Source organism: Triturus cristatus, chromosome 10 (assembly GCF_964204655.1).
Source record: "Triturus cristatus chromosome 10, aTriCri1.1, whole genome shotgun sequence".
Lineage (NCBI taxonomy): Eukaryota > Metazoa > Chordata > Amphibia > Caudata > Salamandridae > Triturus > Triturus cristatus.
In genome coordinates this window covers 1134836011-1134858733 of record NC_140593.1, presented here as the reverse complement: position 1 = coordinate 1134858733, position 22723 = coordinate 1134836011, and the positions used below count along the sequence as shown (strand labels likewise).

The 22723-nt window shown below is 42.9% G+C and overlaps 1 long non-coding RNA gene across 1 annotated transcript in view; it reads right to left on the bottom strand.

The window, feature by feature from the left end:
* The window catches only part of LOC146796741 (uncharacterized), a 44996-nt gene that overhangs the window by 9221 nt on the left and 13052 nt on the right, over positions 1-22723 (bottom strand). The window contains exon 2 of the long non-coding RNA XR_014969661.1: positions 19399-19873. This is a non-coding gene — a long non-coding RNA (uncharacterized LOC146796741). The remainder of the gene's footprint in view (positions 1-19398; positions 19874-22723) is intronic.

Genomic DNA, 22723 nt, shown 5'->3' with positions numbered 1-22723 from the left:
GGGGTACATGGTAGAGTTCATATTAGACACTATTCTAGCTGGGATAATTCATACTCGACCTCCTCAAAACCCTGGCAAGAGGAGAGCTCTTCTGTACTAAGTTTCCGCTCTTCTGATGGGAGGAGCAGTTGTTCATGTACCCAAGGAAGAGAGGGGCTTATGAGTTTAATAATTTCTCTAGTCCTGAAAGCATCTGGGGATTCTGGTAATCGATTTGGAGAACGTGAACACTTTCATACAGAACATTCAATTCAAGATAAATTTTTCTGGTAATTCCTCTCAATCATTTCCTCTTAACCTTGGTTCTCATGGATGCTATTCTGCGCATTCCCAATGCAGAATGCCGCAACACGTTTCTTAGATTCTCTGGAGGAAATCAACAATGGCAGCTCTGTCGTGGGTCTCAAGTCTGCTCCAAGGGTTTGAAGAAAGATGATGGCTCCAATTGTGGCTAATCTGCACCTATAGGGAATGCCAGTGTTTCCTTACCTAAACGACTGGCTGATTCATGCTCCATAAGAGGAAACAACGTTTAGGATTTGGAATCCCACAAAAATTATCATCACAGTTTGTCGTCTTCTCCTGAACATTCCAACATGTCAGCTTCAACCTTCCAAGGACCTGATCTTTATCAGGCCACATTTCAGAACTGACCTTGGGGGGTCTCTCTCCCAGAGGACTGTACGCCTCCAATTCCCTTCTCAAACTGCTGTCCACCCAAGAGACTCCAGCCAGACTGGTGTTAAAGGTCCAGGGTCAAATGACAGCATGTGTTCACAGAGTCCAGTGGCAGGGATTCATCTACTCCCTCTTTTGTGGTATCTCAGCAGATTCTAGTCACCGACAGTCCAGTCTTTGGACAAGCAGGTGCTGCTTCTTCAAGAAATCAGGGAGGAATTGATGTGATGGCTGAAGGTGGAGAATCTATCCAAAGGAGTAAAAATACATGAGGATCCTCCAGTGGTTTTAACAATGGATTCCAGTCGCATTGGCTGTGGAACAACCTTTAGCAACAAGAAATGTCAGCTTTAGTGGTCAATTCTAGAAAGCCAGAAATCAGCAAACTGGAGAGGATTTATGTCTATCATCAGAGCTTTGAAAATTATTTCTGAGCCTTGTACTTCAGAGAAGTACTCTGGTCAAAACAGACAACACATTTGCAGTCTCATAGATCAATCATCATGGGTGCACTCAGTCACAAGGTCTAAATTCAATTGATTATAATTGAGTTCTTGGGCAGAGAAGAAGTAATGGATTCGTGCAGCAGCAGTCCATATCAGAGGAACGGACAATGCAACAACGGTCACTTTGAGCAGGAAGTTCCCTTCATCACAGGAACTTTTGTTATCCGGAATGACTTTCAGGAGACTATGCAAGAGGTTCAGCAATTCTTCTGTAATTTGTCTGTGACAAAGGACAGTGCTCTCCATCCAGGTTTTGCTCCAGATTCCCAAAGGAGGGGCCTTGGGGAAGAGATGCACTTGTGATGAAGTGTGCTCGGAGCCTTCTTTAAGCCTTTCCTCTACTTCCCCTTATCCAGAAAGGTTCTCTTCAAACTGTAGGAGGAGGAAGCAGAGCTGATAATGGTGGTTCCCTTGTGGCTACAGAGATCATGGTTCCCTCTGCTAAAGACTCTGGCAGTGTTCCCTTATTGGGTACTTTGTCTGTCCCCATCCTATCAAGTCTTGTGCTCTGTCTTGTTCTCTCAAAGTCACATTATTGATTTGGAAGATGAAAGGTTGAACTTGTTAGCCAAGGGGCTTTCTCCTGGATTGGCAGAGGTCATTAAGGTTTCACAAAGATCCCTCACCCTAAAAATGCAACTCTGGCCACTGGGGGTATTTTGACAAATTGTGTTCTGGTCACAATGTTTCTTCTCCATCTTGTGTTTTCTTTTCAGTCTTGCAATTTCTCCTGGATGGGTTTCACCTTAATGTTCCCCTTTCAACCCAGAATTCTGAATGGTTTATTATCAAGACTTTCAGAGAGGTTTCTGGATTCAGATGATAGGTAGACTCTTTAATCTCTATGGTGTTTAACAGCTTTACTCTCAAATATGTATTAAACTTTAACTCTTCTGCTTCGGAAGTTCCTTCAGTGTTAAGGGCTTTACAGTTTCATCCCGTTGAACCATTGGAAGGGGTGGATTGATAATGTAAATCTTTCAAGTTCTGTTTTGCTGGCCATTACTTCTCTATGTAGGATTGGAGAAATAAGTGTTTTGAAGTGTTGTCTTCCTTTTATCAGATTTTTGGAGGATGGCATGATTCTAAAATCTGATCCTACTTTCATTTCTAAAGTTAATTCTTTTAGTTTTTCACAGATTTCAGGAGATTATAAATCCTTCTTTCTATTCCTCTCCTATTACTGAACAGAAAATGTTAAGTGCTTTGGATGTTAGAATAGCGTTGTCAATTTATATTGACAGGTCTCAGCATTACAAATAAAATAAAACCCTTATTTGGCCATATCCTAGGCTGAGATACAGGTAGCATTTATTCATGAGATTTGCAGAGCTGCAACGATCATCAGAGTATTCTTTTGTTAGACATTATCAACTAAACAATGTGCCAAACTTGTAATCAAATTTGGGTACAGGGGTTCTCAAATCTGCATTATGATTATTAATCCTGCACTATTGTTGGTTGTGTTCTATATGTGTTAAATTTGGGTGTTGCATATAACTTTATAATTAACTTACTAGTAATCTTCAATACCCTAGTCCATCGGGTCATCGTCAGAGTCATTACATCCCATCCACTCACCCTCCTTTCAATCTTTTGACAAAGCTTAGAAAGATACAGGAAGAGCTTGGAAGTACCAGCAACTTTATGTACCGAGTATGGGTAGGTGACACTTGCATTTTAGGATCCCCCTAATTTGTGCTCGTATCAAGATGGTAGACACCTGATTTGTAATGACTGTGTAGAGGACAAGATAAACCAAGGGTAATGAAGATTACCGGTAAGTAACTGGGCCATTACTGCTCTCAGATTTATCTTACCATAATTTTACAGTGGAACTCAGTGGGTACACAAGAACTCTTTAACAGGTGCCTTAACCTCCTGAGATATTTCCATTTCCAATGCTGACCAATCTGGTGTGTGGAGAAGGACACATGGACCCGGCAGCAAACAGGGGTCCTGGACAATGGACTCCACCTTCTGCAACCAGGGGTGGCTAGAAAAGGGAGGACTGGAACAGGCAGCCTTGGGAAGGGTAGGGATTAGAAATGATCACCAGAGCAAAGCTCCAGTTATGTCAAGCAATGTGTAATTAGGGGAGAACAGAGCATGCTTACAAACACATGGTAGTCTCCAAGCTCACTTAGTCAATTCCCGGCACTTTCAGGAGGATGCAACAATGGTGGGATTAGATTGTTGGCCCATTGAGAGAAACAAGATGATCAAAAAATAAGCTGAATTTGACTGTGGTGAAGCATACAAAAGGCAAGAGATGACGATTAGATCATCACCAGATATCATGGCAATGATAGTCAAGGGAAAGTGAAGGTCGGAGTAAGTAAGCTAGAAGGCCAAATTTTGTCCAGGAGAGAAGGCTACCCCAGAGAATGTGGAACACAGAGAGAATGGAGGAGTAAGAATGCAAGGATGAGACCCGTGAGTTCATAGATTTGGACAAAACAGCCAGTAAAGCATGTCCGGTAAATACATTCAATGTAAATTCAAGCAGCAGTTCACTCCTGAAATAGCACAGGCAACAGGGTAGCTAAGAAGAAAGATGAGCAAACAAGATAAAGCAGGCCCATTGCTAATAAAACTTGGTGACTAGCAAGGGTGGTGAAGTGTACACACAAACAAAATAGTTCAGACTAGCACACCAGCAAATCATGGGCCTGAGTGGTGACCAGTGACAATGATCAGCAATATAACAAAGGCAAAACATCGGGCAATAATGCAACAAACCAGAGGTACCAAAATTAGTGGCTGTCCCCATCCAAACCATACAGAGGAAAGGGGTGAAAGGAGATTCAGTCTGTCAAACAGACATCCGAGATGCATGGTGCAAGCAGCACTCAAGGGGAAACATTCTTATACGGAAGGGCACCTGAAGACTATGGAACTGATAGCATACTGCATTGCAGAATGCTGCCGTAGTGGAACAACCAGCCATGGAAATCAGTTGGCATCAAACACAGACTTGAACACATCACCACCTGTGGAGGGTATAGCCCACTTAGTCTAACATATTCCAAGATCAGATGCTCCTCTAACAAACCAGCAGAAAGACAATCAGAAGTTTCCTTCTCTGTGGGATGTAGTTGCCATGTCATCTTTATCAAGTGCAGACAGGGGAGAGATGTGGTGTTGTGAGATGGACACTGGGACGGGGCAGCGGACAGAGGTTCTGGACACTGGACTCCATGTCCTGCAATCATGGGTGGATAGGAAGCAGAGGACAGGCAAGTATGGAGAAGGATGATCAGAGACAAACTCTGGGCATGACTAGCAGTGTATAATTAGGGAGCTTAAAACATGATGCCTAACAGATGGTAGTCAAAGTGTTTTTTAGTCACTGCTCAGCAGTTGCAGGAGGATGCGACAACTACTGGGAATAGTACATACACTGTGAGTCAACTCTCCACCTAGCAAAGAACCCATTTTTCAGGGTTATCTTTAACTTTCCTGTTCCAATATGGTGCCCATCACCGATCCTCGCCCTACGTCGCGTCACCACAACCCAACACTAACAGCACCAACTTTGTATTCCCACAGTTTACCATATATGAATGGTTATTGCCCCTTGATCCGAATATTGTACTTCAAGGAGACTACACCTTGTACAGAACCCAATCAGGGTGCTTTAATTATACTTCTTCATGTTCCAACATGGCGCCCATGGCAACTCCTTATGCTATGACGTGTCATTATGACGCATACCACGCATTTCTGGGGAAGCCGCTTGTCACGCCTCTGCTTTCCACGCTGCTCAGTCCGACAGCGAGTATTTAACCGGGTACTCCAGTCCCCCGCTTCACCTTCCTGATCTGGCGGAGCAAGGGTAGGTCGACCGGCGTACAAGCCGCAACGCAAGAGTGAGTACTTCGAGATTGCTTTACTACAGGGGAGCTTCCCTAATTTAGGGCTCAGCCTACTCTTCAACACTTGACCTTAACTTTGGCATCATTTTCCATTTCTTGTGCTCCAGGCCAGGACACTAGGTAATTCCTAGTGGTCCCTCTGCCAGACTTGAATGCTGCAGGCGACCCACCCAAATTGGTGAGTGACATACTTTTTCTGCTACTGCAGTGGTTGCTCTGCCACCTCTTCCCTGAGCTGTGTCACTCACTTACCATGTGCTTCTTCATGTCACTGCATCTTTCAATTTTTTCTAACAGTATTATTATTGCTAATTTCTGCATGTCACTTTCTTAAAGGACTTTTTAATCTGTTTTTGTATATATGCTTAATGAACTGCACCATTATGCTTCTGTAGGTCAGTCCATAACAACCAGGTACCTCACGGTTAGGTTATTTTTGTGTTCGGTTTACCCTGGATACTAACTTAGAAAACCAACCATTGTGTAGGTAGTTTATTTCACTCCTTTGGTCCTGATAAATTGCCATTTGATCACGTGACAAGCTAGGCACGAAACATGTTGACCTCTAGTCTTGAGCCATTCCTGAACATTACATCGGCATTGAGCCACTATCATTTTTAATTGAGATTAGTGGAATCGCTGATTAAAATGTATTCTAGAGTACCACATCCCATTTGACTGTTCTCACCCCCACCTTGAACCCACACATCCCACATTCATCTACACCAAGAGGACCGCACTCAACGGGATTGGGAATAAAAGATCTCCAAAAAAGAGCCCCTCATGGGGAGCCCATCAGGTATTGCAGAGCCTACCTGACAAGGAACACACCCTATGATGAAGCATGACACCCAGCCAGGTGTATGAGGGCCCCAAATCCTAAAGGGGGAGCCCCCCCTTTGAATCTTAACTTAACAACGACCAGTCCTCTCCTTTTGCTTCTCTGTTCAAACCTCTCCAGGAACTGCATAACCTATGTTGTAAGTCAACTCTGTTATTGCCTTCATTTGGTGTGGCCGCTGGGCTACCCTTGAGCCTGAATCATTTAAGACTAAAAACTAAAACTGTGCACATATGTCTCAGCCTGGGTCAGGGCCCCTAACCTTACTTTAAGTGTGTTTCTGCAGTTCATCACTGCCACACTAGCTCTCGAGATGCCAGGACCCTGCTGCCTAATGCTCTGGGGGACTGGCTGACAGCTCCTGCTGCTGTATTAACTCTGACATCTTGTGCAATGGGTTGCCCTACTCAGTCAGAGAAGTGTGGAGAGAGGGCAGAACTCTGAGCTTCGGGATCTTGCCAGGTGTGACGTTGCAGCTCGTGTGTCGGTCCTGGATACAATACAAAGCCTGCTCTTTGAATGCTTTATGCTGCTCAGAGGGCAAACATCTGTTTCATACATGGTAGCTGCAGACACCCAGGTGTGGGACGAGACCGCTAGTCTATGATGTTCTGATGTTTCATTCCATCATCTTGTCTGGACAGGAAAGAGTATGCCCATGAAGTCCTGCAAACTACTACACGTCGGAGTCACAGAACAGAGGGTCTGAGATGGCACAAGAGAAATGTGAAAGCGAAGCCAAGCATAAATGTTAACAACCCGGGCTCAGAGGCAACATAGCCACCTCTCCTCTGGGCCTGGATCACACTCTGACTACCTTGGGCACAATAAATTAATAAAACCTAGCGTTAGCTGTACCGCTGTGTTTCCAGCCTCAAGCAGTGTTTGCACAGAGGAGCTATTCATGCATGACACTACATTGTAGTGTGGTGTGGGAAATCTGCCTTTTCTGCATAGTTACTCATATTTTTCAGCTTAGATGGACCCTTTATTTTTGCTGGCTTTTGAATTCTTTCCACTTTAACCCTCCTAACCAGTGGTAAAGTACCTGTGCACCTTCTTTAAAGATGGTTGAATTGGCATTTTCCTAATTGGTATATTTAACTTACATTTAAGTCCCTAGAATATGGTACAAAATGTCCCCAGGGCCTGTAAGTTAAATGTCACTAGTAGAAGACACCACCTATTGTGCTTCCCACTTCAGCGAACAGTGTAAAACATGGCTTCAGGCCTACTCTGTGTCTTTCTGAATAGCAATGTAAAAACTGCAATTCGACCTATTAAAATAAGCCCTTTTGACAGGCCAAATCCTCCTTTTCACATACTATTAACCTCTTCAGTGCCCATGACGAGCTGGACTCGTCATGGGCCGCGGTTGCGCTGTGCCCATGACGAGTCCAGCTCGTCATAAACCCCGCCCGCTAATGTAACGGCCGGCACAGGGCGGGGAAAGGGCGTGGCACTGAAGGGGTTAAGATACCACTATGTTGTCCTTGTAGCCCAGAAGACAGGGTGCATGGAATTTAAAAATAGGACATGTAGAAATGTAATGTTAACATGCCTTTACAGTGATTGACCTTCAAAAGCTATTTTTCGCTGTGGTACACCAAGCTGCCCTACATAGAAAACCAGAGTACGGATTAAAATCTCAATACTATAGCTCAGGAATGGGGCTTTCTCCAAAATAAACAACTATTTTCAATAACTATTAAAAATTCAATGTAATTTGATGTCTACACTTTGCTCTCGACTCCCAACCAACTGGGTCAACCATCAATCTAGGGTGCAGATTCCTTGATATGGCGGCTTCTTTAGTTGCTTGCTAATTATTACATAATACTCATATACATTTGTGATAGTTCTATAGCACAAACTTATCCGAAAGGTAGCCAAGAACTGTACAGGGTCAACGGTAAAGACAGTCAACAAGTGACTGGACGGGGATCTGGGTTCTGAGAGTGAAAGGGAAACATTACTTCATCTTGATGTTATGTTCTTCAAATAGTTGTGTCCTCTGTTCTTTCCTTAACAAGAGCAGGATTGGGGAAATCCTGATGGACACAGGCGGTTGTTCCAGATTACTGGGAGCACAAATGGTGGAGGCCGGTTATGTTTTTTTCCCACATTTCAAACACAGGTCATGATGGTTTGTATTATAGTTCAAAAAACAGATAGAGATAACATGTAATTACTTGCTTAGGTTTGTGATATAGCGCTCTAGACACAGGGTAAAAGAGAACTTTACAGTATGATATAGATTAACAATAAACAATCAGGTTTTAAGAAAAGAATTAAGGTCTTCAGGAAGATAGGGAAACCTTTGAGGTACAGGTACAATAGGGGGGCCCAGATAATGAAAGGAGTTTCAGGAAGTAGAGTTTTAGGTCCCTTTTAAGGCGAAGATTGCTGTGATCTCTTAAATATGTTCCAGGAGATTTCAGATTCTTAATGCATTGCCAGAGCATGAGTGAGGAGTCCAGGGTGAACAAAGTTTGCTTCTTAATGTTTGGTTAGCTCCAAAAAAGTGTTTATGATATTTATGGTTTGTTCGTGAATCACCTCCTGGATGATCCATGCCATTCTTATACTTTGAGCAGAAGTTTAGAGGAAGACATCCTAGAGAGGAAAGGAATGGTGTGACGCACTGAAACTCTTTTTGGCTCCTGAAAGGAGAACTGCCATGAGGTGAAATAGGTGCGATTAGGGGGAGGGCTAGTCAGTAGCACGTCTTGCATCGGGAAGAGAGGTTTAAAACTACAGGGACATTTTAGTTGAAATCTAGCATTCTTTGCATTTTTGTACCTGGAGCTCAAGGTGAGATAGCTTTTTGAGTCTAAAACCAATATATTTTCCTGAGGTAACAGTTTTTGATCTGCGGTCCATGTCTTTAAGTTGATTTGATATCTTGATGGAAAGTTTCTGTCCTTTTTGCGAGAGAAGGAGAGATTCAGTCTTCTAATAGATACATTTCACTTTCTTTTTTGTCACCCAGCTCCTAATTTCGTTAATTAAGGGGCATTTAGTTTTGATATACTGCTGGGTATCACACGCATATTGTAGAAAAGAGATATCATGTTTTGTTAGCACATCACCTAGTAGTTCCACATAAACTTTGAAGATCAGGTGCGTGATGGTGGAGCTCCAAGGTACTCCACAAATGACTGACAGGAGCGCAGAAAGAATTTCTTATTTTGATGAGTTGCATTCTGTCAGAGGGATAGGATCTAAGCCGTTCTAGGATTGTTCCTCCTATTCCTATTCTATTTCATAAGGTTTTGAGGAGGGTATCATGCTCTACAAGAATCAGGAGGGAGGGATGCCCTTCACCAGACACAAAGTGGTGTCCATAACTCTGATGACAAAGGTTTCAGTGCTATGACCAGAAAGGTCACTAGATTTGAAATTGCCTGGATGGTTGTTATTGGTGTAGTACTTTGGCTGGCAGGCTGTAGATCTTTGAAGGATATGTGAAAAGAAAAGGACACTTTTGATAGTATGGTAGAACAGTAGTTGTCAAGCACATCTGGGTCTGCCAGACTCAAGTTTGCCTTGTCCACATGGAGATTTTGTTTCAGCAGGAATCCAATAGGTGATCCTTTAATTTAGTCTTGAAAAGTGTATAGGGGACAGCCATGTATTTATTTCTTGGGAGGGAGTCCCAAATAATTGGTGACTGAGCTGTTCAATGAACTCTGTGATTGGCTATGCATCCAGCAAATGATGGTAGAATAGACCTCTCACGCTGCTGCTTCAGAAGAGACAGACTAGATTGCCAGGGGACCTGAAGTGATTGCCAGTCCTTCCTCTTCAGGCACGATTGGCTGTATGGGTCTTGTTGCTGCCTTTCTGTGGCATAGTGGTGTCATAGTCTTACCTTCTCCTAGAGAGCTGTCTCCCAGCCCCGCCTTGGCCTTAACTGACCCAGTAGCAGCACGCAAAAATGTAATTTAGTAGAGCACCTGGCGATTTGCCTCATGACCGAAACATGATAATGTGGGCCCTGTGGCAGCTGCTATGCTGAGGTCGAGCAGAGCAACTAATATCTAAGGAAGTTACATGCGCCATTATATTTTGAGATTTTAGACCCTTAAACCATAAGCTCATTGTAGCCTGGTATTAGGAGCCATATTATGGCATTTTGGGCCTCATGTAGGTAAATAAATTTTACCGTTTCTTAAATACCGAGCCGTACCGAATCGTTAAATTAGAATCGTTAAGTTATATGTAGGTAAAAATTCGGTAACAGTTACCGATTCGGTAACATTCGGTAATCACGAATCGGAATTCACCGAATCGGTAAATACCGAGGTGGTATTTACCGAATCGGTAAATACCGAGGTGGTATTTAGCGATTCGGAAAATACCGAGGATACTACCACCTTCCCTTAACTAAGTAGCTAATATCATAATTATGTTATAATAGAAGGTCTCTTAGGCTTGAATAGGGGACCCCATACCTCAAAAATCAGCTCAGTGAAATCACATCACAGGAGCATCAGGAGCCGTCTCGCAGGAAGGCTCGTCTTCGGTCTGAATAATAAACATGATGTCTGTGATATGAAAAGCACCAACTGTCAGGTATTTGCAGCTGCGCGTGTGTCATGGCTAAATAGTGGGTCGAACAACCTAGAGTGGAAAACATGCATTGTGTAAAATTCCAGACTGTGTGTCACAGCATGTACAGACCAAGGTCGCTGCGCAGAGCTTGGGATGGGAACAACAGAATGCACTCGTCTGAAGGAAGTCTCGAGTCAGCAGTTTATTCAAGAAAGAACATGTAAACGCAGTGTCGTGTGCAAAGACAAAAAGATGGCTACATAACATTCAACGTGGTCATGCTAACTGAACAATGTATGTACGTATTCAGGGAGAACTCACTACACGCCCCCTTGAGCGAAGCAATATTTGATAGGCAAGAAAAGAGAGAACGCAGAGTTCAGTATCGTCAGAGCAGAACAAGGCGTAACCAATGCAGCGCCAAAGTCCTAAAGTCCAATTAATTGCAGCATAAAATTCCAAATAACACAATGCAAGTATAGTAAAAAACTCAAGCCGACCATCAGGAAGAGAAAAAAGAGAAATAAAAGAAATAAATGTTGCGCCAGGGTGCTGTCCAGTAGCACAGGCGCAATGGACGACAATCCAGTTAATCCATGAATGTATAGGCAGCATATGTGGCCACGGCTTCCAACAAAAAATCGTTTGCAGGGCCACTAAAAGTCTCAGCCATCCAATTAAGTAAAGAAAAGGAACATACGTGTTCTCCAACCAACGGAGCCTCTAGCACAATCAGAGGGCACCCGGAATGTTCCTCCAAATAGCTCATGGACAAGAAGTCGTAGGCTGCCGCTGAGATGTCCCAATTACCCAGGATACCATGCGCCGCACCACACGCCATGATCCGGACACCAGAACAGGACAACTCGTGAGACACTAAGGGCCTCATCAGTCGATCGAAATCCGGCACCGGAGACACCATGTTGGTCAAGCACAAATCCAGAGGCCATTCAAAGGGACAATCCAGGCAGTGTAATACAGGTTGTACGCAGGTGAAGTAGGAATACCTGAAGGATAATCCATAAGCCAGGCTCAAAGTCGCCAATGGCAGAGTACCATAAAAGTCAAGCATCCTATCACGAAGAAGATGCAGACGGGACAGGTGCTCGTGTGGCACAGAAGGAGCAGCCATTCCGGAGTATGAAAAGGAAAAGCAGCACACCTGCCACTAGCGCCAGGAGCAGCGGGACACCTCCACAGATGCTCGAGAACAGTGAATGAACAAATGCCGGAATTACACCAAAAATAGGTTGGAAAGAGGTCACGAGACCCGAGCCCACATGTGTAAAAAAATGAGCCAGGCCGGTCGTGGACGAGGCATTGAAAATAGTTTGGATCAAAGAGCCGAAATGCAGGGGGAGGTCAGTATTCAGAGGCGCCTGTACCTCAGTGCGCGTATTAGCAACGTGAAGGACAAATGTTTCACGAGAGGAAGTCAAAGGCACCTCTTTGTGGGACAATAGCGCTCTATTCTGCTCAACTTGTTGAACTCTGCTTTCAAGGTTGGAATCGAAGGCCAGATGGAAACATCCAGCCGCACATGCGGGGGTGGAAGAAGAACAGTATTGCAGCAGACAACTTTATGCGAGACAGTTATGTACGGGATTCCCACTCACATCCCGCAGCAAGCTTCATTATTCAACATTAAATAAATACCGTTTGCAAGCAGAGTGAAAGGAGGTGTAATCACAGGCACTGGGATACCTCGTAGGACGCACGCCAAATTCGGGGCTTGTACATTGCATGCGCCGTGTACTTGCATGTGCCTATGGTCTCATGTATGAATCCTAGAAGAGAGAGTGCTGAAGCTATTATCTATAACGGCTAAAGCCTTCTCCATGTTTGCTTGGTCAATAGCTCTCAATCTGGAAGCCGCCTCACTGTGCGACAACTTGCAGACTTCGTTGTAAATAGCATACGCCCACCTTTTGGTTGTGCCACCCACAGGACCATTCACAAAATCATTCAATTCGGTATGCACATTGATGGATTGGGTGGACTTCCTGATCCTGTAGATGTGCTCTGTGTCAGCTGGTGGACAGATTGGGATGTGTGTACCATCAATGCAGCCAATGAAATGGGGGAACTGTGCCATGTGAGAAATGTCTGTTTTTGTTTACTGCAGTGCAGCCTGTGTGTTGTGGAAGCTGATGTAGTGGTGCATTCTCTGCATCATGGCATCCAGGAAATTCCTGACGGAACGGGACAGGCAACTCTGGGATACACCACCCACCGCAGCTGTCACCACCTGATAACTGCCGGATGCCAACAGATGTGGGCTGCAGAGCACCTGCACATGTGGGGGTATGGCGTGCGCCCTTCTTATTGGCTGGTCCAGGAGTGGGTGCAGGTCCCTGAGTAAGGCCATGATGTTTTCGGGGTGTAGCCTGTACCTCTCATGTATCTCTGCATCAGTCAGCTGGAATAGTGTGATGCGCTGTCTGTAGATGCGTTCCTCCCGTCGCCAAACCCTCAGTCCTGCTGCCTGTGGATGTGGGCGCCTTGCAATGACGTACATAGCGGGCATGTTGTCCACGCTGTTGCATTTTGGGATTGCTTATCTGCACTGTTGATGGTTACCACCTGCTTTCAATCCGTGTTAATTACCGACTCTTATTTACCGATTTTCTTGGATTTCTTAATTACCGAGTGCTCCTACATGTCATTTTAATTTTTACCACTTCATATTTACCACTTCATATTTACCGATTCGTTAATTATGTATTCGGTAACTCTGATTCGGTATTTTGGAATTCGGTAAATATGAATCGGTATTTACCGCCTCATATTTACCGAAAAGTGGTTTTTGGACTCCTACATCTCACTTGTCTGAATACCGGTCGGTAACGGCATATTTACCGAAAATCGGCCGTTACCGACCGGTATTTGGCTACCTACATGAGGCCCTTTAAGAGCTACTTTGAATATGTGGGTAGTGAGGGAAGTAGCATAACATGGGTAAATGTGCCCCATTTGCCAAGGCATGGCTAAGTGTGACTGGCTGCTTTCATTAAGCTATTGGTGAGTTTACTGAACAAACAAGTCCGCGTTGGGAGAATAATTCAGCGAGGAGGAGTAGTTCCCTTTCCTGTTCATAAACAGCAGAGCACAAAAGATGGAATGAGAAGTACAGCTAACAGTCCACTTCACCATTTGAAAGCAGAATTAATGCGATCGTTCCCAAGTCTGTACAGATATTGTGTGGGGATAATTTTTTCTCTCATTGAGTTCCTCGCATGTCTTCTCAGAGGAGGAAGGGGATACAGACATCACAGAATCTGAGACTAAGGACCAGTATATTCAGAAGGACACACTTGCTCAGGTGCAAGCTCATGCGGAGAACTTTGATGACTCTGACATACAGAAGTAGCTTGGTCTATTTAGATGTCATGTGCTTGGGTAATTCCAGAAGCCAACTCAAGAAGAATTCATCTTTTCAGGCTTCTCCATGCATGAAGAGTGCACCTCTGAGTTGGACAAAAGTAATGACCTCGCATGCATGGGAGGCTCACTAATGGATGATGCACCAGCAGAAGGGCTGTGAGGGGTAGAGGGGAGTGTGTACTCGAAGCATTTGAAACACTGGCATGCAACCCTGAGCCCCAGATGCTGATCAGAGCTTCAGGAGAAAAGTTGACAGATGTTCCAAACTAGAGGAGGCCTGCAGTGTCAGTCAATATTAGCAATTACTTTTCCGGTCGCATTCCTGGCTTCATGAGACAAAAGACTGCAGGCATAATAAGCCGCACTGCTCAGTAAACCCTCAAGCTCTCAAGTGTGAACAGAGACATCTCACTCATCTTCTGATCTTGAGTTCACCTCTAATTCACCAAGAAAAAGTTCTTGTCAGGGTTTGGCCACATATGTATGTAACAAACCCTAGGTAATGTGGCCTCCTGCTTGTGCAGGGTGCCACACTCTCAGTAATAGATTGGGTAGGCTGGTGGTACTTGCTTGATAATGGCGGAAGATATGCATTGTTTAAATAGAGAGGGAACCAGTTAGAATCTGGTCCACCATCATTTCTTGAGTTGGAACCGAGTTTGGGGCCAGCCCCAGATAATGTGCTGTCATCAGAGTGACACATGTAGGGCCCCCATACACCTTCCGTGTATTCCACATTAAGAGCAACGGAAGGCTTATTTCTCTCCTTATATGCTTGATTGGCGGCATATGCTTCACTACACTGACAGTCTATAGGGAGAGGCTAGATGGAACACAGCTAAAAGCATCAAGGGAAACAAAGATATACAGTCCAGTCTGAAAGTTACATGCTGCTTCAACCTCACCAGTGATTTTAAAGTGTTTTTTGACTCTTTCAGGTTCAACGTCAATGATATGTAGATCAACGTGTACTCTTTAGGATTTGCAGACATAACCTTTCTATGTGTATAACTAACCTATTAATAATCTTTACCTAGCGCACAATACAACTGATTTTTTGCCACTTAATGAGAATTGCTTTCTTATTAGTCGTTGTTTTACCAGCCTTAAAATAATGATAGATTATGTTCAAACCTTCGAGATTCAGACGCATACTTTGCAGGTAAGAGAGCTTTGTGAAGTGGGTGCAACACTTGCTGAGCTATATATACACACCAGTATTGTAACTTCCACCCTAAAGATAAAACAAGGATCTTTGCAACAAAAGCATTAACTTCCTAAGCTGTTTTAAATGAAGTACAAATCTGTGATGGTGAGGAAACGTCTGATTAAGGTTCACTTTACTGGAGCAGTGATAATCAGCGGCAGCTGGCACATGTAAACGCAGTGGGGCCGGGTGGGAAGTTGCCAGACGGAATAGGTATAATTAAATAAATAAATAATACCTATTCTATCATCCGTCAGCTTCCCCCCCTGCCGCGCCCTACCCCGCCTCGCCGTGCTTACCTGTGTCTGCCGCCGTTGGGGATAATGTGTCATATAAGTAAGCTGAGTAATGAAAATTAATTTAACAATAGATGCCAGAGCCATTAGCCAACCCCCAATCTGATGGAAACCTCTCCATTTCACGGAAATGGGGGGAAATTACGAGCTCCACATATCAACACTGTCGCCTACGGACTGCTCCTACTTAGGTGAAGGTTTGCGGACGATCTTGACTCATTTAATCATTGGTTGTTGACTGCTGTTTATGAGTTAGCACCTATGGCTCATGTTGGTAAAAGCCATCCCACTCCATCTGCCCTGTGGTACATGCTGTATTTAGATAAAGATAAAATACACTGCAAACAACTTGAGCGTAATTTGCTCGCTGCCAAAATTGTTTTATTTCATGTCCCAACAGGAACAAGCAAAGCTTGATCCTTAAATTTTTTTCAAATCTCTAAATATGTTCTACAACCCAAAGCTTTATGAAGGGATATTCTCCTTTCTCGGATTTTGTGTGACAGGCTTTCTGCCTTTTGTGAAGAGAAAATTCAAAACAATTACCAGGGCTTTGATGCCAGTTGTCCCAATCCATGTCAGCCACATGTGATGTTTTGAATGTCCTGCTGCCTCAATGTACCCTATCTAAATTTCAGTCCATCTCACTACTTCAATCACAGCAATTTATTTTTTAATGTAAATCAAGTTCCTTTCAAGATCCATGCCCACCCGCCATATTTCATAAGGCTATTGAAATGGTGAAAACAGTGATAAACCAGTTATTGAATCTAATCTGTCCCTTTCACTAGCCGAGGTTCCTAGATCTTGAAAAGTGGCAGTGGTTAAATCACTATTATAAAAGCCTTCAGCGGACACCTCCATCTTGGCCAATTTTAGACCCATTTAATTGCTTCTAGCACCAGGTAAAATCCTGGAAAAATTTGGTAAATGAGCAACTGATCCCCTACGTAGAAGATTTCAAGTCACTACATTTCTGTCAGTCATGTGTTAGACCGAGGCACTCTACAGAACCGGCTCTGATAGAAGTTTCAAAAAACATTAAGATGACTGGATTCTAGCTACAACCCTGTTTTAATTTTACTAGACTTGTAAGCAGCATTTGACACCATTTCTTACTCTATACTGCTCCAACATTTTCTAGACATTGGCATTTCTGGTAAAGCCTGAGTTTGGCTTAGATCTTTTCTGACGAACAGAAAATAGTATCTATTGTTCAGTATGTTTCGCAAGAAAGATCATTAACATTTGGTGTCCCGCAGGGCTACTCTCTCATTCAATATTTATATGGCCCCTTTAATAACTTTGATTACATTTTTTTTAATTGAAACTACTTCCTACACAGATGACACACAATTGATCCTGTCCTTGGACAAGGGTTCTTTTGGGTCCGCATAGTATTTTAAAAACTGTTTTGTTAACATCAGTCGTTGGATGGAAAAAAACTATCTTAACACCACCAAGACAGAAATGATATTGTTTGGGAAGTTAAATTTGTTTTCTCCTCTGACGTGGTGGCAACTCAGTGCCTCCTCCCCCCTCCAACAGTAGAAGTAGCTAAAAACTTGAGAGTTAGATTTGATAATGCTCTTACATTTCAACCAAAAGTCCTCTCAGTAGCTGGTATGTGCTTTTCACTGATTATATCTTTAAGAACGTTTTTCGGCTTTCTCCTGTTAGCTACGAGGAAAACTGTTTCCTTGATAACATTGAGGCTAGATTACCGTAAAAGTATGTATGCTCCGACATGTAAGCAAGTGCTTCACAAACTCCAGATGGTCCAACACGCAGTGGCCAGACTGGTGCGGAAACTTCCCGTAGTTCTGCTTCTAAAGTACTCAGAGATCTACACTGGCTACCAATTCATAAGAGGGTCTTTTTTAAGATGCTGGTTTTGGTTTTTAGAGTTTTTCACGCACCAGGTCCTAAATATATATATTTATTTTTTTTTGAAGCTTTATTGAAGTTGATACAACTTACAAACAATAACCAACAACAAACAGGTCCTAAATATTTAACTGATAGATTCTGTCACTAAAGGACTCAAAGGACACTTAGATCGCCCAATGCTAAACTTTTCAAACTTCCCTAGTTATGGCTTAAATCCTGCAGAGGCAAATCATTTATGGTCTTGGCAGTCAAAGCTTGGAATCAACTACCTGTCTCGCTTCTGCTACTAGAGAATGAAGCTGGTTTAAAAAAGTCTCTAAAGAACTGGCTGTCGCTGATGCCAGACATTCTGTGCCACTCTTTAATATAGCAGGGTTCGGATGTACATTTTCCTCTATTGTTTACTAGTCCAGTTATTATTTCCCTTCCAGTATTGGTGTTGATGGGCTAGTGCCAGGATGCTCTTGTTGAGTGATCGAGCGCTTTATAAATACCATATTCAATTAATTTTATTTGAGAGTTGCACAATATATGGTTGAGATTGAGTAATTACAAATTATTGCTTTAGTGTAACTTTAACAGCTGAAGCCGTCGTTTTTGCTCAGCGGTACGAAGTTGTGCCGACCTCTGATGTTTAAATCCTTGCTCCCCTGCCTGGTGGCATGGTAGGCAAGACATTTTTTAAAAGCTTATGAGGCACTGAAGTTTACATTTTTGTGTCAGTCTGAAGGTTGTTTGTACACTGTCCTGTGACTTCAGACTCTGCACTTGTGTATTGTCTTAGTTTTGCTTTCATCACATGATTTCATTTGATGGCCTAAGTATTCAAATGCATAAACTTCTATCTGGTCTCTACTTGGATATTGGGCTAAGTGAGCCCTGTCAACCGATTCTCTGATTCAAATACAAATTTTTATTGCTTATAAAACTTGCAGACTTCAAATTGGTGTGTGTGCATATTTTCTTAAACAATATTTAAACATTCTGCTCTGCACGAAGAACATTAGCCCTCTGCATTATTTTATGATGATTCAAACCCATGATCTGGAATTGCACACTGTTGTCTCCAGAAAATGCAATTAGTCTCTATGGTTAGCTTACAGTAGTTTAATCTACACCTGTTGGCTACACAAAGGTTTTTGTAGAAAGTGCCTTAATTGCCTACATTACCTTCAGACGCAATCACTGATCATTTCAGTAAGCCAGAACAGCTTTAAACTCACATTGTTGTCAATTTCTATTAGATTAATTTGTAAAAATAATAATATATTGAAGACAGACTGCCATTGACACAGCTTCTTATAGCACTGCCCCTCATGATTCCATCCTATGTCCTCCCTGCCTCCCTGCTGAATAACATGGCCAGGGCTAAGCACACTACGCCCTATCTTATACAGTAGTCTGACAAAGACAAGAGACACACAAATGTTATTTGCTGGAGCGTGGCACTGAACACTAAGGACCCACGAGTTTCAGACTGATAAAGCAATGCAGAGTTTATATTATGGATTAATGATCGTACAGAAGCAAACACACGAACAACGGCCTTGATAAATTGAATACCATAGAAATTAGTTATAGTAGCACCTCCTTTTAACAATATTTAGAAACGTGTTGTATGCAGAGTATAAGATAATGCTAGCGTTTAGTTCTTTCCCATTCCTATCTTTGACACCATAAGTTCCATCAAATGTAGGATGACCTGCATGTGACAAGGAAAAAATGCCTTACTTTTAGGAAGAAATTTGATGTTTTCTTTACTCTTCGGATACATGGGAATACTCTGCCACCTATTTTTCTGGATGGGTCTACAGCATTTGAAGTAAAATCCATCCTGGACGCTAGAACCCACCATGAACAGTTGCAATATTTCTTTGCCTGGAAGGGGCATGATGCATCTGACCACTCTTGGGAGCTCGCTTCTTTTGTTTAAAGCTTTTCATGCTCAAAATCCTAATAAACTGAAATATAACACATTTTGCAAGGGGGGGGGGGTTTGGGGGCACAAGGTTTCATGTCAGGATTCTGAGTAGGAAACAGGCAGTGTGAAAGAGGAAGTGGTCTGGGTTTGCTATGCAGGGGTAGACACTGAAAGCTTTGAAGAACTGGATAGTGGAGGATAATAAAAACTTAATTGGATAATTGATGGGAATTCACTCACCTCCCTGTTGACAATGGCAGCGTATTTAAACCCTGCAGCCCTTTTCAATGAATCATGTAGTTGTATGTCTTTTCCACCTTCGATTCGTTGACACCAGGCTCCCGGTCCTGAACCTTCTTATTTTGTCTCCCTTTTGGTCCACGTTATCCATTCACAACCTAACTCTGTTGCTGCGCTTGTGCTGGCTGTTGGAATCAATCAATCAACTCGTATTTGTAGAGTGCAGCTGGCCACCTGAGAGGGTATCCAGGTGCATTTTGCAAGTCTCAGTCAAAGAGCCAGGTCTTGAGCCCTTGGTTTATTTGACCACTGACATCAAAGCATCCATGACCACTGCATGTTGTGAAGGCCCATTAGCATCTTCATATGCACATAACACTACAAATTGTTGCACCTTGTGTGGCGATCCTAAATGAAGAACTGGTCAGGAAATAGATCCAGATGATATTCGGTTAACTGACGTGATGACATCAGACTGCAGAGATACAAAGGTGTTAATATTGGAAAAGTAGACGTCAATGCGCACAATGATACATGTATGTATAAGAATGAGATTGCATCATTATTATTGAATTCGCCCGTCATGGACTCTCTATCAACCCCAACTCAGAAATATGTGGCAGGCAGGCTCTGAGACCTAGGCCTGAGGTTACTAATTGATAGGTCACTGGTGAGGTGACACGTAGCGGGCAGACAAACGTGTGAACAGGAAACTCAAATCAATCCCACAGATCGGAGCAGTGTCACCACAATGGTCCAGGGAGATTGGCCGAAATAAAGCACACATGGCCAGAGTGGTGCACACAATCCCCAAAAACATTATAAAGTCAGATTCCACACAAAGGTAGGAGCACACAGCCAATCAGTACACGCAGCAATCATGAGCCCCTCATGCCAGACATTTTTACACCCTGGTCCTCATTGTGTCCGCGCAAGGTCGAGGCCCACCTGCATTTGTTATCAGCTGCCTTATTTATGTCTCCACAGACAACACGTACATTCTTTACCAAAAAGGGATCAACGGAATCAGTTTATGATGCCCAAAGAAAAGTATAAACCTTGTTCAGATCGACTGTACTTTGAGTCAGTCCTCAGACTCTCTTCTGCAACTGTGCTCCTGGCTTCAGCGTATAATTAAACCAACTAATCCTGTTTTGCTAAACATGGAAACACACTTGAAGGAAAGGAGAAGGGTATGACACCGTACATCCCTTCAGTCACTATACATAACACAAAACAATAGTACGGTGGCACTTATCAAAGAATGATAAGCCGTGTAATAGGTGCTCCAAAAACTATAGGCTTTTACATGTATGCAAATTTAAGAGAGCTTCGACCTAAAATTACTGTCTGTCCCGTTTTGCTAAACGCCTTTTACCTTTTGTTTTTTCAAAGTAAATTCATATTCAAGCAACAAGGGTGCTAATCAAGCTGTGATTCGAGGTGCGGTTTATCAGGATCCTTTTTATAATGTGTTCTCTCCACCGGTTTCTTCTCATCCCAGTTAATTTCTTCCCATCTTCTCCTTTATGTCCCATTCCCTCTCATCAGCTAAGTAGCTCCAGAAGAAATATTAAGCCTCCATAATGCCTCATTACCCTCATGGAGTGAGTGATTTTACATTTAATGTAGTGTCTTGCCCTCTGTGACTATCATGTTGCTTCCAGCAAGCGAGGAAGCACTGCCTCTGTTGACTGGTAGCATACCTGTCAATTCACCCGCATTTGGCGGACGCTACCCGCTTTATTTTCCATCCCTGTTCACATTAATGTGATTATCCTATTAACACCTGACTAGATCTGCATTTTTTAATCAAGTTGTTAGACAAGGACTCACGGGCGGAAGGATGCTGGGGCCTTGAAGAATACACCATAACTTTGACCGAAAGCAATAAAAATAATGGTCACACGGACAAGCACAGGGCCCTGCTATTCTCTCCTTTTCTTTGAAGCTAAATTTTCTTCTATGATAAGGCACAGCTTCATTAAAAAAGCTGAATAAATTATCTATTGGAATGCACAGTCAGCTCATCACCCTCTGTGGACTCATTGTCACCCTAAATAACTGAAATGCCTCCATAGTCATTCATGGTATCACTCGCTCGGAAAAATCTTTACCATAAGAAACGTTTCATATCATTATCTGTCAACTCACCTGCATTCGGCAGGTACTAACCTCGTTTTACTTTTCGTCATCCACCTGCCAAACCCAAAAGCCTCTACAGACCTTAACAAGGGTCACCTGCTTCTCAACCTTTATCACCCTCTGAATAAAGAGTTAATTCTCCATTCACCTTAATTGACTAACCCTCTTAAATTCCTGACTTCGCCTGCATTTTTGATTCAAGACATTGACAGGTATGCATATCCATTGTTTTATCAGGGTCACTCTACAAAAGCACTATCTCATGCTCCTCGGAGACGCAAAAAGATTGAGAGCTATGCACTCTAAAATTTGTTTACCCAAGGTGGGTAGGAGCCATGAGTTAATTTAAACTAATGGAAATTAAAAAACATTTTGGATGGAGGAAGGTTTTTTTGGGTTGATGATCCCTTTGATGTCCATTTGCAGCAATTTGGATAGCTTGGTGGGTAAAGATGAGAGCATGTGGGTTAGTACCCTCCAAATGAGGGGCAGTTGAAAGTAGGGTTATTGTCTTTCGTTGAAAAAATATTGGGTTATTCGTTAACTTAGTAGTGAAAAGAATTTGCTTAACATTTTAAGTCTTCTTCAATAGCATGGCACTTATTTTTCTAAAAACATTCATACCAAAAGACCCAATTCAGAGGGAGACTCGCTTTAAAGAAAAACCAAATATGACTTTATTTTAACTTTGTCCCTCTAGAATTGCCTCGTCTTCAATATGAATCAAAGTAGAAAATACATTCACCAATTTTTTTTTTAAGGAAGAGGTGAGCCTCGCTTACTACGTCCGTGACCTGCCGCATCTCGCTGACAGCCATACTAGCTGGAGTGATTACATCCTACAGCTTTCCAGGCCATCACGTGGGAGCAGACTGTGCGCCAGAGCACCATAAAGTTATCGGAGGTATGGTGAGGTAGCCTCACTTAATACAACTGAAGCATGACGCAGGGAATACACGACAAACGTATGCAGTCTACCAATCTCTTTATTGATTTTTGTGAGTAGAGCATGCTGATACTTAAAGCAAAAGTGTAAATGAATCAGGGACCGGGCGTTCTTTTCAGGGAATATCTACTTCTCCTTGACGTCTTTTCCGGGGTTCACTTCGGCGGGAGGATCGTCAGAAACTTATGGTACCCAAAAGAAAACAAGGAGAATGCACATCCGTTAGTGCAAGGT